Source organism: Columba livia, chromosome 4, assembly GCF_036013475.1.
Source record: "Columba livia isolate bColLiv1 breed racing homer chromosome 4, bColLiv1.pat.W.v2, whole genome shotgun sequence".
In the NCBI taxonomy this organism is placed as follows: Eukaryota; Metazoa; Chordata; class Aves; order Columbiformes; family Columbidae; genus Columba; species Columba livia.
The window spans coordinates 23,944,819-23,959,852 of record NC_088605.1 but is presented as its reverse complement, the minus strand read 5'-3'; the positions used below and the strand labels follow the sequence as shown (position 1 = coordinate 23,959,852).

General features: G+C 38.9%; 1 protein-coding gene across 2 annotated transcripts in view; it reads right to left on the bottom strand.

Moving 5' to 3' along the window:
• The window catches only part of C4H4orf19 (chromosome 4 C4orf19 homolog), a 43,135-nt gene that overhangs the window by 11,434 nt on the left and 16,667 nt on the right, over positions 1–15,034 (bottom strand). For both annotated transcript variants that reach the window (XM_005501273.3, XM_065060704.1), the window contains exons 2-4: positions 13,240–13,289; positions 10,566–10,655; positions 7,622–7,676 (exon numbers count right to left, since the gene is read on the bottom strand). The gene's annotated coding sequence lies outside the window, so the exon portion shown is untranslated. The remainder of the gene's footprint in view (positions 1–7,621; positions 7,677–10,565; positions 10,656–13,239; positions 13,290–15,034) is intronic.

Below are 15,034 nucleotides of genomic sequence, written 5' to 3'. Positions count from 1 at the left end.
TGCTCGTTATCTGGGAATTTATAGGACTTGCTCAGTTATGGCTTTGTAAACTTTGATGCTTTGTATTCTGACATAAAGCAGTTCTTTTGTTACTGAGGAAGTAGCTCTGATACCAAAACATGTTTTTCCTTCAGCAAGGTAATACACGACAGGATAACAGAATCTTTAAATGACAAAGGTATTCGAGTGCTCATAGCAAGGGGAAAAACAAACTAATGGCGCAAATAGAATTGTTTCCAATTAGGAGATTACAGAGCAAATTGATTTAATATCAAACACCCAAATAACAAACACTATGCTTGCCAGATGAACCACCAATACAGCATTAGCTAATCAGCAAACGATGGCCTACTCACCAAATAATCAGTGGGAGTAATGTTATCATGAGTTTAACCTCTATCCTGCATGGTGTCATCTGAACATTTATGCATGTATTGTGTTTTTCCATGAAATTTGCAACAATAGTAATTGACAAAAATTTGCAGTTGTGTTATTTGTCCCAGGATCACAACATTAGCAGTCAACACTAATTACTATGCACATTAAATAGTACAAACTGCATATTATATCTTTGGATTATTCGTAACAGCATCCCAGGGAGAGTGCAGACTCCTAGGTGTGTCTCCTGTGCAGGAGTCAATTATGTCCTCTAATTGTGGGTGTGTGTCATGGCATTTCTCAGTGCTGGGGAAGAGCATCCTACCAGCATGACATCCAGCTATGGTCTGATGAGAAGTGACTCTGACAGACAGGATGCTCAGAATAATGGAATTATCTGCTTACATATTCTCACTCAAAGAGATGAGAAAAGGCCATATTTATCCAGATTCTACTGATATTAGAAAAAATATGTGCTATCTCACATATGTGAGATACCAAGAAACCATAGCAGTGTAGTTGGCAATACCTGGCAGTCGTTATGTGCCGGTGTAAACACTTTACCTATAATGGGGAACATCTGAGTTGATGCAAATGCAACATCAGAACCTGTTCCCCTTTTTTTACAGCTGCTCTTTGCCCATGACCCCAGGCATCTAGCTAGGTTTTTATCAGATCCTGATGGTATTTCTGCTTCCACCTTCTTGCTTTTTCTTGCAGCTGTTTTGCATCACATGAGCAGGTGTCAGGGCAGGGAACCCTGAGTGTGGCCAGTTTGGCTGGAGCACACCTGCACTTGCTGTTTGCAGGTGTGCTGGTGGAAGGGGAAGGTAAGGAAAAGTGGTTGCTATCAATTTTACAAAAAGTGTTTTGTTTTGAGTTGTAACTGTTGGTTATTGCCTAAGCTGATCTTCCCAAAAATGTAATAATATGCCTAGCTATGTTAAGTCCTACTAGCTCCTCCTCAAAATGTCCTTCTTTCCAAACCAGTAAGGTCAGCCAGGTCTTCCACTTACCCGTACTGTACAGTACTAGTCAGTATATGAAGTCCCCTGTTTTATTCTCATCCTAGATTTCTGTTTCCACTCTGCCTTTTTTTTTTTAATTTTAGAAGCTCTTGTGCACTATGAATATTTTATTCACTGACTAATCTCTCTGGTAGTTCCAGGCTGTTTTGTAAACACCTCTGAGAAGATATGCCAAGCTCGCAGGGGAGGTGGATCTTTTTGTGGGGCCCTTATTACTGCTGTGGAGTGCCCTAGAGGGCACATGGACTACGACTTGAAGGTGATCTGAACGTGTCCTCTTTTTATTTTTTTTTTTTTCCCTCCCTGTTATGCTCTTTGCAATTGATTTTAAATATTTATAAGATATTTAAGAGGAAATGCATTCTCTCTGACTAGTTCCTCATTACTCACAGCACTAGGTCACAGAACATTTCCCTACTCCCATTATTTACCATACAAACTGTTTGTTTTATTTTTTGATGATTAAAAGGAAGAGTGGGCCAAAGGGTAAAAGTATCACAATCATTAGCCAGTTTGTACAAAGGAAAAACAAATATAGCTTGTAGCACAAACCCACTCATTTCCTTTTCAGCCAAGCTTATTCCCTGCATCTGGTCTTCCTAAACTTACATCATGGTCTGGTGTTTAAGTTACTGACGTTCATATTTTCTGTCTCTTAAAATTGTTAATCCTATAAAATAGTTTGTACTCTAGTGGGGCTTAAACACTCGAGTTATGTTTAGGCCCATATTGTGCAGAGGCAAACATGAACATGTGCTCCTTCACAAGGGATGCATAGCTTAAATGTGTGATGAGACAAAAATGGGTGTGATAAACAGACAGTCAAGTACACGTGACCAAAACAACCAGCAGAGCATCTATATTTGATTCAGTAGTCTGCCCAAGTGCAGAGATCTGTGTTTGGAAGCACAGCCAGAGCCTCAAAGTAGCTGCAGCTAGTTTTCATGTAATGAAGAGGGACTGTATATTTGCTGGGAGGTTAAAGTGTCTTTTTGCAACCTTGTGCAACTTTGCACTTTGTAGCCTGGATTGTTGGTTTCCAGCCCTTGGTCTGGAAACTCTTGGTTCTATCCAATATATTTCAAAACCACTTAGAGCCCTAGAATCAGGGGCTGAGACAGTACTGTCACAGTGCTACAGTTCACAGGACCCTTTGCTTATGCTTTGCTTGGACAGGCTCCCTTCCCAGGGGCTGGCTTCAGTGGCCTTCTGCACAGAATGCCACCAAGGATGTGACTTCAACATGTGGGAGACGTGGCTTTGAGGCTGAGGGTCAAACTGAACCAGGGCTCCTAGTTTATGAGGGAATTCTCAAAATCTTTGAATACTATGTGAAATAATCACCACCTCCCTTGTAGTTTTGACTGGGAGCTGCTACTGTGTTTTAGTTTGAACATTGTGCTCTCAGTCTGTGTGAGATGTGGCCTTAAACGCACCTGCCAGGCTCTGGAGCCTCAGCAACACTCTGCAGTTTCAGGCCACAGGAAATCCGGGGTGGTCACCCCCGAGGGCAAGGGATTCATAAGCTTTCAGCAGCCTCGGCTGGGTATCCAGCTGCCTGGCTTAGACACATGTGGATATTTGATTACAAATCTTTATTACTAACTTGGACTCCCTGTTCTATCATGTATTTGGCTGGACAGCTTTTCCTGATTCCTAATACAAATAGTCTGCTCATTTTACAATTCCCAGATGAACTTATCAGGAGATATTTTGCTGAGACCTGTCAAGGTGGTAGGAGCTCTGGTACATCCATCAGAACAGCTTTAGTCAGCTAAACATCTGCGGGGAAATGCAGTGCCTCTGGACTTCCAGAGAGTGCTGTGGATTTTAGTTTTGGACCCAAGCACTTGAAAGTCACCAAAGTGTCACCAAGATGCTGAAAGTATTAGAGTGAACAGAATTAAAAACGGAGTTAGAATAAGAAATCCTTTAAAATGCCTTATTTCCTGACTCTACTTAAAAGGCTCTGTCCTGACAGGGTGATATACATGCATGTGATATACAGTTGATTGGCCTGGGCTTAGTGAAATGAAAGCTTGAATAGGGTCTGATGAATGGGTAACTTCTGCTAGCTAGGTGTTACACTGCAGAGCATCTGGGTCCTGCTGGCATAGCAGTGGTACAAGTAGAAACTGGCAGCTGATTTGTGACTTTCCTCCCTGAGGACAGTGGAGACTATGTGTGTCATATATATGATGCACTGAATCTTTTCAGGAGAAAAACATGACTCATTTGCCTCATTTATCCAATCTTGCAGGACAGCTCAGATTCAGCTAGAGGAAGTGGCTTGTCATTTTTGTGGCATAATCTTTGTGAGAAAGAAATGATATGGCAGGTTAGGCTCTAAGGCTGTATTTCTATATACATGTGCCTCTCCTTAGGTGTCATGCACGTATATGTACAGATAAATAAAAAGGTCTTAAACAGGGAATAGGTCAATGGTAGTCCAAACACTTCTGTCTTCCTCTTGGTAAAATTGTCTCATTATTTGCTCCCCAGCTTTGGAGATGAAACTGCTGAAGTCCTGGTTGTGATATACATTGACATGATATGCAATGACATGTGATATGTCATTGCTCTTATGCCTCAGGGACTTCTCAAGGGACTAGTAGGAAGACGTCATACAGAGAACTTGTTTGATTTGGTTGCATAAGGTTGCTGAAAGAAAAATGTGTGGCGATCGATGCAGAACATAAATGTTCAAGATTCAGTTTTTAATGTTTATTTTAGAATATGAGGTAGCTTAAAAAGATGTTGCAGTAAAAATAAAAGCTATGATTTGGAAATCCTATTCCATGATTGCATCATTTTAGTGTAGCTGTTAAAAGCTGTTCTTTGCTTCTAATAATTTCTGAAATATTTGAATACTCCAAAGTACTCCTCTGTTCACTGTCTTCTCATATAGTTCCTATTCTGTACCTTCACAAGAGGCGTCTTCTGGTTCTTTGTAGAAATATCTGTACTTTGAGCTGTTACCTAATGCCAGTCCCAGGCATTTCCCCTTGTCACGTTAGCTGGAAGATCAAACCTCAATTAAATTTTGTCATTTTGTCTCTGTTCAGTGGCCTGGTCTGAGCATCCTGAAGACCACGAGCCTTTTGCAGAGTGCACTCACATTCTGTGTGCCTACCTGAGAAACAATCATTCACTGAAATCAGTGGAGACATTTTAGTTTACTTCAAAAAATGTCTTGATGAGTCCCTCCATCGACTCATTTCTGACTAGTTGTCTATTTCACTGGAAACACTGAGGATTTTATATGTACATTACTGTTCTTCACACTTTCATTTTTTTCCTAATGGCTGAACAATTTCTCTTGGTGTAAAAACTACATATAATTCCAAATCTGTGGTGTAGGGTTTTTTTTGTTTGATTGGTTTGGTTTTGTTTTATGGTGTGGTTGGTTTTGTTTGTTTTATGTTTCTCCCAGTACATCTTTCATGCCTATCTTTACAATATTAAGGAAATGAGAAAAACTAGAGGTTTTGTGGTAGCTTTCTTAGAGATGCTTCTAGTTCTGTTTATAGGGCTAGCTGAAGAAGTGACATTTCAACCTTTGGATGAAAGGTGACATAATGAAGAAGAACCTAACTTTATAAGACTCAAAAAATTTAGGTCTCAAAGAGTAGAGAGAGAAGACAGAAGCATGCTGCTTGATCCACTGCTATATTAAAGGCTTTGGTAAATTTTGAGGACTTAGAAAATTCAACAGCTGCTGAGAGGTCAAAGACACCTGTTAAAGTTAGCAATTGTTGAAAGATGATGTTGTCCCTGGTGAAAGAGCAGATTGAAATTTTAGCTGAATTTGAGGAAGGGCAGATGCTGAGGTCAGAAAGGTACATCTGAAGAAAACAAGAATATGTCAGGGTCTGCAGTTGCATCCAGCCCTTGACAGATTTACTTTTGGCTCTTTCCCTTTTTGGCTGTGTGTGAGATGCTGCTGAGCAAACTGATGAATTAGAGTGCCTAATGAGGCACAGCTTGTGGGGGGCGGGTCTCAATACCTGTGTGTGACTTAAACACTAAATAGCATTAAACTCAGATACTGAGCTGAAAACTGGGATATTGCTGGTCACCCAGGCCACTGTTTTGAACTGGTGTGGTGGTCCCTAAGATGCTGTAGCAATGCAGGATCCACATGGCAGTGCACACAAAAAGCAGATTCTCTCCTGGCTGTGATGTGGCCTTAGTTTCCTGCACCCTCACCAGAGGAAGAATACAAATAAGTACAGAATCTGCCTTTCAGAATATTTATTACTCTAGGGCTGAATGGGCCAGAAACTGCACAGTTCAAAAACATTATTTTTTCTCCAGTGCTGACAGGAAAGCAAACAAATCTTTTGACTTGAATTTTGTATGTCAGCACAACTGGCTATGGAGCTGCTTGTTTTCTAACTTCTGGCTCAAAAGTCACTATTCCTTAGACTTCCATTTGCAGAATCCGCTGAAGTCTGTGAGCCTGCTTAAATATAGAAGTGTTTTCTAGATATGGATTGTTTTTCAATTGAATACATACTTACATAATATGAACGCATATAAAGACTATTTTTGTAGCCTTCTGGAATAGTTTCATTTTTATTGTATCAGTGTTATGGATACTGACATCAGTGAGAAATTCTACTTGGGACACTAGGCAAAATGGAAAATATTAGACAGTGAGCATGAAGGCTACAGCCACAGGAGGAAGTCTGGGAGAAAAACTGGCAAGCCAGCCTGGTTCCCAGCTCTGTCGTGTGACTGTGCCGTGTACCCTGGACCGTGTCCACTGTCAGCAGCAGCTGCTGGTGTGTGGTGTGGCAGCATGCTGGGCACTGCTGGGAGACCAAGGTCTTTGTTGGGCCTTTGTCTGCTGGAAGCTGTTACTTCTTGTGTTTGTTTGCAAGTTCTGCGCAGCAGTGAAAACCCAGAAACAATTTATTGGCCTTCTGCAGCAATTTGGGGGCTGTAAATAGCAGAACCTTTAAAAAAAGCTGTTGAAAAGCTTTGGATCTAGGAAACACTTTGTGAATTGGTGAACATGGGAAAGGAGAGAAGGTGGAGATCTCACATGTTTTAGATGTTGTAAAATTCTTGTAAGTTAAAATAATAAACAATAAAACCTATGAAAACAATGATTAAGTGTAAGTACACTAAATGGTACCAGTTAACTCAGGTAATTTTGGCGTTCTAGATTATTGAAAGCTGCTTTGTTGTTTGCACACCAGTTTTATGGATAGGCTCAGAGATTGTTTGCTTGGGTTTTTTTCCCTGTTGTATTTTTTGTAAGTGGGCATGAAGAGACACAGTTTAGCAGGCCTTCATCCTTTAAGTATGCAGCGCACTGTTACTTAAGTGAGCAATATTCTGAAAGTAGGCTCAGATGTCTATGGAGACTGCTTCAAATAGATATTGGAGTTTTTTGTGTATATGCCTTCAGGCAGGATTGAGGCCAGGTAGGATATGCGATCTCAGCTGTGTTATTCAATTGTAGCTTTGTGTCCCCAAAAATCATCTTGCCCTGAATATTTCAAATGCTTCTGATTTGTTCGTTTCATCTGAAATATTGCTAGTGGCAGGTATTGTGGTGGTCGTGGTGTACATGTCAGAACATCAGCCTCTCTTAATACAAAGAAAATTGGATAAAGCTGTAAGTAGTTACTATGAGTCAGTGATTCTCTTCTGTAAAAAAAAAAACCCTGAACAACAAATGTATCAAGGAGCTTTCTTAAATTGTCAGGATATTGTGTTTGACCATTTAATAGAAGAACCTGGAGCTCTCTGTAAGGGAACTGTTAGAAGTCAGCATGCGCTCCCCCTTGAGCCAAATCAATCCTTATATTTTCCAGTTTGTTCTCCCTCCCCATTCTCTGTGTTTCTTTCCTCCCTTGCCCTGTTCTTCTTTTACCATTTGCCTGCATTCCTGCATTTTCTTCTTCCATTTTCCACCACTGTTAACTGATTTAGAATGAGTCAACTTTGTACTCCTGTATTTCTTCTTTACAGTATCATTTTCTAAACTTCAAACTGAAAGCTGGCAAGCTTTTATTTGTTACAACAGAGATATTAGGGGTTGGTAAGACACACAGTTCAGAACTTGTTCTGTCACCAGTGCAGTAAAATATCATCATTAGAAAATATGGTGGAATATGGCAGAGAGAAAAATAATCTAGTGATGTTTTCTGTTGTGTAGTGCTGAAGTTGCAAGGACAATTAAAAAAAAAAAATAATCCTACCTTTCAGATTGTGCTCCATCGACTGCTTGAAAGGTTTGGTTTAATTGTCTTGATCCTGCAATAGTAAAACAACACTTGGCAAGTGGTTTCTTCATGTGCCCAAACAAGTAAGAAGGATACTCTGAGGTGTAGGCTGTATATTGCAAACAACGTGGAAATAAACCAATCTTCTCTTCATGCCATTGTGAATTTTTAATTTAGACACTGATCAAACAAATCACTTGAGTAGTATGCTTGTCCCCTTGAGCTGAACTGGAATGCTAACCTGCTTAAAGTGAGCATGAGCTCGCCTGCTACAGTGGATTAGGACTTGTGAAATGTTTATATTTTAAATGGCGACTATAAAATTAGAAAATTTTCAAATATGTAGTGTCATGGGATTTCATCCTTTCTTTGCTGGGAGCCAGGATACTTAAACTATCAGCTAAAAATTTACCTTTACTCTATGCTTGTCAGAAGTTTCCCTTTCAGATTTTCACAAACTTTGGAACTTAAGAAATGCTTCTGGCATTGCAGTAACATTCTAGGTATCAGTAAAGCTATTGTTCTTTCAGATATGTGTGCTCCAGGCTAAATGGAAAATTCAGCAAAATGTTTTCAATTAAGAATTTGCAGAAAGACAGATAAATTCATGAGATAGCAATAGAATTAAAATGAAACAATGCAGATGCCTATTCTCCTTTAAAAATATCAATATTTTCTGTATTTCTTGTAGTGAGTGGAATGTGGGCATATGCCCATGTGGATCTGTGTGTGCACGCAAACCTGCATTGAATATTAATCACCAAGTCAAGCTCATTTCTGTGAAACAGGCAATTCATCTTGCAGTGCATTTTAGAATGAGCTATGTGCTTCCATTCGCTCTCAGCATCTCTCTGCTTTAGCAACGATAACTTGAAAAATCTCAGTGCATCTTATATTACAGGCCACAAACCTAGTCAGAGTTCTGCTTGCAGCTTGCTTAAAATCTGCAAGTTTTGTGTGTTCTTTAAAATTTTTTAATATATTTTTTTTAAATTTTTATTTATTTTTATTTTGTGAGAGAGTGAGGTTTTTACTGGCCTTGAGATCCCTCTCAGCAGAATTCTCCTGGGATCTGAGCCAAAGCAGTTTATTCCTGAATTCAGCATCTATAGGTAATGGGGCTGGGAAGAGACAGTACAAGGCAACGTTACTGCTGTTTTTGCTGTGCTGTCTTTGCATACATATCCCTTGCAATTATACTTGTTATACTAATTTAAGTCTGAAAAGTTCTGATAAAATTTCACAACTAGCTTTCAGAATTGAAAGTGACATTGACTGTATAGGTGGTTTCATGGTTGCTGTTGGCCTACGAAGTCAAGAAGACAACAATGCGTAGTGTCTAACCCCTAAGTGATATTTAGGAGATTGATTTTTTTTTTTTTTTTTTTTTTTTTTTTTTAATTAGAAGCCTGAAATATGACTGGAAACTAAATGCAAATTGAGGTGGCCCAGATACATGATGTGATTCATTGCTAAGGAGAGCCTGGGAACCCTTGATTCATTGCATTGCTCTGCTGCCCTACAGCACCTAACTTGTCTTGTATGCTGCCGTTCTGCATCCTTCTTAGAGCTTAATGTTTATGTAGCACTTCAGAGATTTATAGCCCTATTCAATCTTATTATACTCTTGCAAAGGGTTGAGAATGTTTCTGTGCATCTGTTAAAGGTACTATCACTACTTTAGGTGGAGTAAATAATAAAACTTATGAAGAATGCATCATTGTGTGCTCCTATTTTTATGCAACCTTTTATTTGGGTCATCTTGCATCTCTTTTTGTCTTAATCATTTGCTTATTTGATATAGCTGTCATTATTAATTACCAAGTAGATTTTTCCATTTAATTTTTGTTCCAATATCTAATCAATCTTACTTACAGTGAAATTCTGTCTTGATATCCCTATTTGTCTTGTGCAAGCCATGGCCTAAATATTTACGCATACAATGAAAGTAAAATGAAAAATAAAATCCATGGCCTCCTGCCACGTGTTAAAAGGATGCAGATTTTATTTAACAAAGGTGAAAGATACAGCCTGCTTAGCTAAACCTTACAGTGCATTCTCATCTCCTGTGAATTGCTTTTGTCTGCTTAACAATTTTTGAAGTAGTAGGTTAGCTATAGGGTTTTCTTTTATAATTGGGTTTTGTTTGTTTATTTTAAATCTTCTAGGAAATATACTTCTATAATTCCCTGGAAATTTAAAATGAATATGCCAAAAAGGAAAGTTGATGGGAGTCATGGTTATAGGTAAGTTGTAAGCTTACCCATTATATATCACGTCAAGTGATAACTGATTTTAGTGTGAACTTCTGCCTGATATGTGTGACTGACTTTTGACCCAAAAGTAGGCTGAGTTTTTTCTTTAAGGAAAAGCAGTGAATCAGTGAAACTATTTTTCTATGATCTTAAAATGAATGCTGAGAAGTCAGTCTCAAATGCTGGATATTTAACAGAACAGTGTGTGCAGAAGCTGGCTTTCAATGGAACCAATAGCTCCTTTTCTCTGTGTCAGATAGGATTGGGCATAAACCATTCTATATTTGTACTTAAACTTGAATTAAAAATATCCCCTTTTCATTGAGTTTGGAGATTTTTCCTCTTTTGCTTGCTGATGGTTTGGAAGATGGCTGTTAGTTCTGCAAATTACTCTCAGACAGCTTAATTAAATACTCTTGTTTCCATCATCTTTGCTTATCAACATCCCTTTTGAGATATTCTGAGAAACTTAATACTTGTCTGGTATGTAAAACAGTGTTTGTAAATAAAAAATGTTGCCACATCCTGCTAGCTTATGTTTTTTAATACTTTTTATATTACTTCTTTTGAGATGGAAACATGAAGCCTTAGACACCCAGTCACTTCAACTTATTGCACAATACAACTACCAGGGACTTGAGACCCATCTCTGGCATATGGCTTACCATGTTGGTGTAGATGTTCAAGCAAGTCTATAATATCTACATGGTTGTCAGAGGTCCAAGCAGGAAGTAGTTTTCACATTCCAAAATAACCTGGAATTTGAACAAAACCATTAGGCTCTCAGAAGCTCCTATTTGCATTTCGCATTTCATTTAGTTGGTGGAAAACATGCTATCTCCAAGTCATCTAGTTAAAATCTAAATGCAGTACCCTAAGCCTGCATTGACACAGACCCTGGGCATGCTTTGGACCCTGCGTGTGTTTTGTGCTGGACAAAATTAACCTTTTGGACACTGAGAAGTATTTACATTCTAGTACTGCTGTTGAATCCCTTCCTAGGTTTGTTTCCTAAAGCCGTGTTTGTCCTCTGCTCGAAGTGTGCGGGGCGTGCTACCTCCTCTGCTCAGGCTGGACACTCGTTGCTTTGTTCCACCCATTGTCCCCCTCCATGAGGAGCTTCCAGCCTGAGGTTTTCAACCACCATACACAGTTTCCCTGGTGTGTAATGTTGGGTGAAGCAGACCAGAACTTCTCATAAGCAAAGAGCCTCCCTCACCCTAAGGATCAAAGAGAACTAACATATGTATTGCTCAAACAATACAGGGTTTAACTCTTTACAGAATTTTTAACTTGGTCTTCCAAGCTGATCTGAAGATCAGTTGGTTGTAGATATTATTTGTTTCCCTTTGTTGGTCAAATAAACTAGGACTCCATGCTGTGCTTCACAGCTTCAGAAAATATTCAGCTGTCAACAGTAGTTTTAATTTATGCCCATAGGTTTGCATTCCCCTCACAGTTTCTTTTCTGTCTCTAACAGCCTTGGCCCTGCCCCATGTGTGCTTTTGTAGGATTGTTCAAACACTTTCTCTGCCACAAACTATGTTCTCCAAGAGCTTTTTTTTTTTGGGTCTTTTTGGTCAGTTCAACTCTTCACATCTCAGTGGAAATTTCAGTGGCACAGACCTCTGATTTCCATATGTTCTTTGTATTTCTGCCCATGTGTTTCACTAAAATTGTTTACATATAGTCATATTAATGTGCTCTTTGTGCAAGGCAAGCTGAGATGTGTTTTGTATGTGGGATAATGTTTAAAATGTAGGCCTATTGCATCTTGGTGGTAAAACTGTGATTGACCTTGCTGGGAGTGGAATCATAGCCATTCAGATTTTGTTGCAACATCATGAAACGGGGGAAGTTTTGTGAAATCAAAGCTGAATTTGAAAATCCTAAATTGTCTAGAGTAAAGAAATAATCTTTCAACTATAAAACTGCACGTTTATCCTCTAGGTTCTGTAGGGATGAGGAGAAGTAAAAATGTAGGTAATTATAGCTGCCTTGGTTTATTAGGGTAATTTAGGGTAAAGAGAAATGAATAGTCTTTGTAGGTTTTTTTTTTTGTTGTTTGTTTGTTTGTTTTTACAAAAAGCACCTGGAAATATAATCATGTTGAGGTTCATTCTTCTACCAATCTTTCTTGAATCCAAAAAGGTTATAAAGAGGTTCTATATAATTATCAGTACACTAGCTCTTAAATTTGGCCATGACATTCCTTGTGAATATCAAACTTGTCACTAACAATGAAGAACATAAGCAAGGAATCAAGGAATGGAGATGCCATACACCAGTTAACACTTAAATGAACACTGTTTAACAATTCTTTGGGATATGACCAGTCTCTGTGATTTGTGGGGAGCCTGATCAGTAACTGAAAAGGCACTGGTTGTTTCCTGAGTGGTAAAAACAAGCTGACAAAAGAAGAGATCTTGATCCACAGCTGAAAACAGGCAGTAATTGTTTGGAAGAGTTCTGAGGTCTTGCCAATTGCTGGGTGCTTGGGCTGAACTTCCAGTTGCCACCTGTGTGAGTTAAGCTTTGCTCATTTTGCCATAAAATGAGAATGTCATAACTGCTGGTGTGTTGGATGGGAAGAAGTGGTATATTCAAATATATATACTATATATATATATACACAAGAGATTTCTGGAGAATTACCACCTTCCCATTAGCTAAGGCAGCTTAGGATAGTGCTGCCTACCTAGTTGATCTTGTAGTCCATTATCATGTGCCCATTTATGTCTAGATAGAGGTTCTTAGCCATACTTGTATTTTAGTGAGAGCCCTTTGGGTCACTGGCAGAAAGAGATATTTTTATGTTCTGTTTATTCCAGCACTTTTGTAGACCATGCTGGCTACTATTTCTTCCTGGCAACTACTGATCATGGGCTGTTTTAGATGGTGGTATCCTTGTTCCTAGCAGGCTTTCTGCTGTCTGGACTATGAATCACAACAAAATAAATTTGACTTATGTTTTATGAAGTGTGGTACAGAATCATAAAATAGTCGATTGAAAGGGAGTTCCAGAGTTCATCTGGCCCAACGTTCCACTCTGTAGAGGTCAATATAGGTCTGCAGTGTAGTAAAAAGCATTTAACACCCAGGTTTAGCTCATTAATGCTTGGGAAGCTTTGATCTTTATTGGTGTTGTCTGCAACAGCAGCATATGGCTCTACTGGGCAGGTGACGCAGTGTCAATATACTCTGTCTATGTTTATATAGTTCTTTATAAGTAAAAATCTCCCAGAAGCCTAAGGTGAAAGTTCATCATCCAAAATTTTCCATTTCCTTAACAGTTTCCTGTTCTGAGCTCAGGTTGTTAAATGTGTTTGGATTGCTTACCTCCAGATTTCAGGCCAAAATGCTCGCAATCTGTCTCCTGTTTAAAGAACCTGGAAGAAGAAATGAACATACTGATGTATTGCTGCATATTGCTATTTGTACATATCCCTATGTGCTGTGGCAATACAGAGATATTTATCTTCCCTCTAGAAGGTGGTATTTCTGGCAATTTACTTGTGTCTGTTAAAAAGCGTATTTTTTTGTTGCTGTAGATTACATTGTTCCTCAGGAACTGCTTTTAAATTTATTGTTGTCAGGACAAGCAAAATAATGACTAGATAAGAAATGTCATATGAATGGGTCATTTTACGCAAGTTTCTAGGACACAGAGATGTTCAGGTACCCGATTCCTGCAGACACTCCGAAGCCAGCACTGAGAAACCAGGACAGTCCGACAGAGAATACTCTGCCTGCAGCAGCTTCCTTTGCTTCCCTTGTAAGATGAGGACATGCAGCCTTTTGTATGATCAGAATCTGATAAATCAACCTGCCCAGATGCTTAATAATTAATTAAGGGCAGGGAATGAGCAAAACCACCTCCTGGTTCCTGCAGCTGTCAGTGTCCATATATCAGCTGCGTTTTCCCTTTTGAAGCAGGACAAGAGCATGAATTGAATTAATGCATTTGACTTGCTCTGAAAACACACAGTAGAGAAATCACCTTATGCACACCTTTTGCAGATGCTGTAAACACACGAATGTTATTGTCTATTAACTCCTGAATGCTTTCCAGCATCACTGTGCTAGATACAGTTGGATGCCTCAGGCAGGTGCCAGGCCAATCACTGCAACAAATCTTTGTTCTTTGGACACCCAGATCAGAGCCTCAGGGAGCAGTAGGTCCTCTCCTGGTTCTGTGGTTCTACCTGAGTTCTGCTCAACAAAGGCATTAATGATGCCTACTACAGAAAACTCTAGAGGAAAACAAAAAGAGTGCTTTTTGTCTGTTTTCCATGATTGGGAATTTAACTTTAGTGCGGAAAAAAAATGAAGTAGATTTATCCTACTACTTTGTTTAAAAAAAAAAAAAGTATATTCTTTTTAAAGCTGTCACTGCAATGGGTCACCAGGAATAGCTCTGCATTGTTTGATTTTTTTTTCTTGTATTTTTTATTCTAACTTGATATGTGTAAAGAGGCACAGAAACTGTGAGGCTGGATCAGCCCCAGTTCAGTGCTGTAGTCAGCATCAGATACCTCAGGAGAACTTGCACAAACACCCCTTGGAGAGCTGGGGTGATGGAACTTTTACATCACATCAAACATGGCTTAAGTCTCCAAGTTTGAAGAGTTATATTCTCCTAAAATTTTTAACTTTTTAAAACTTATATTTGATTTTGTCATGTTCAGTGTTGTGATGCTGGATAGTTTTTGTTGTTTTCTATGGAGACCTCATGACACTATTTCCCTTGGTAACAAATTTACAGATAGCAATTGTCCAGATAGTTAATGCTGGAGGAAGAATTTTGTTTGTTCCATTCTGAACACATCGCTTTTTTGATCTGATTGAATGTTCCCTAGTATTTATAGTATATAACAAAATGGTTGCACTTCCCCTTAAGTCTACAGTGCAGTTTGGATTTTGCTGTCTAGACAGCTGGAGGACTTTGAAAAATGTATACTGAGAAACGCTGCTGCTTTTAGATGAGTTATTCAGAGCATTATTTGAGCTCTTCTATATGAATGGGTCTTTTTCGTTAGCATGGATGTCTCAGAGATGTGGAGGTTATCTTTAAGTAAAGAAAATTGGAAAACAGTGGTGCTCTATTCAAATACTGAAAAATAAGTTTGAAAAT